Here is a 1342-nt window from a genome sequence, read left to right on the forward strand (position 1 = left end):
CAGCCCAGAGAGGGGAGGCGACAGGAGGCACGCCCATGGCAGAGACCATAACATCACACCAGCCCATGGGGGCTGGGTGTGAACAACACTGTGGAAGAGAGGTCTGCAAATGCACCACGGGGGTGTTAGCTCTGCTTCCTGCTCCATAACTGCTCCCTCCTCATTCTCCCCTCCTCTCTCTCTCTCTGGCCTTTCTGAAGGCAAAGCCAGCCCCCAGCGACCTCCAAAGGTTCCCAGCTGCCATGACCCCCTTGGCTTGGGGAAGTTACCATAACATCAAAGAGCGGGGTGTGTTTGGATTGTGACCAGTGTTCCCTCTAAGCTGAGTGAGTGTGAGCTAGCTCAGAGTTTTTTAGCCTCCGGCTCACACATTTTTGTCTTCGCTCAGGGAGGAGGGCTCCAGTGCAAACTAATTTATGCAGAAGCCAAATACCTCGCTCACAACTTTAATGCCAGTAGCTCGCAAAGTAGAATTTTTGCGCACAGGACTCCACAGCTTAGAGGGAACATGGGTTGTGACTGGTTCCAGACCAAGTGCACATCTCTGCCTCTCGCTCCCCACCCCCTTCTTCCTCTCCCCCCCCCGGCCTCCGGACCCCTGGTTTTAGCCTACCTTCCCCAAAAGGTAACGTACATTAATTGGGCAGGGGGGGAGGGGGCTCCACATTTTGCAACCAAACTTTCCATCGATGCACATTTCGATAATATGGAAGTTTTTGCAATTGTTGGAACATCCCCCCTGGGGCTGATAGAAGATGGGGAAGTTGGGGGGGTAAGATCTGACGAGGTCCATAACCCCAGCGAAGAAGGCTGCGGGCCCCCAAAGGATGCCGTCCACTAGCCACCCCTCCCCACCCCCCCAGAGGGCAGAGGTGCCAGTGTACAGATGAAGAAGGGTCCGTGGCGTCCTGGCCGCGAGCCCCGGAGGAGAGGGGGCTCTTGCGGGACGAGGTCTGAGTGGGGCCAGCTCTGCTCTCCAGCGGCCAGCTCGGGGGTTTCCGCAGTCCTTGCCTTTGGTGCTTGCTGCGTGCCCCTCTTGCTCCCCTCCATGCCGGTGTCTTCCAACCCCCATCCAGTCAGGATCGGATTCATGCATCTGTCGTGTCACACGCTCCCTCACCATCCATGCAAGAATCAGTCCATGCAGAACATCACAACCAGGAGACCGGCTGTAGGCCAGAGAGGGATCCTGAACCGCCTCCCGCTGGGCTTCGCCTCCCTCCCTCCCTCCCTCCGGCTGCCTTCGCCCCCTTCCCCGTGTCAGAGAGGGATCAACAACTGCCTCCCGCTGGGCTTCGCCTCCCTCCCTCCCTCCAGCTGCCTTTGCCCCCTTCCCCGTGCC

Source organism: Gekko japonicus, unplaced genomic scaffold, assembly GCF_001447785.1.
Source record: "Gekko japonicus isolate JY-2015 unplaced genomic scaffold, Gekko_japonicus_V1.1 scaffold5158, whole genome shotgun sequence".
NCBI classification, from domain to species: domain Eukaryota; kingdom Metazoa; phylum Chordata; class Lepidosauria; order Squamata; family Gekkonidae; genus Gekko; species Gekko japonicus.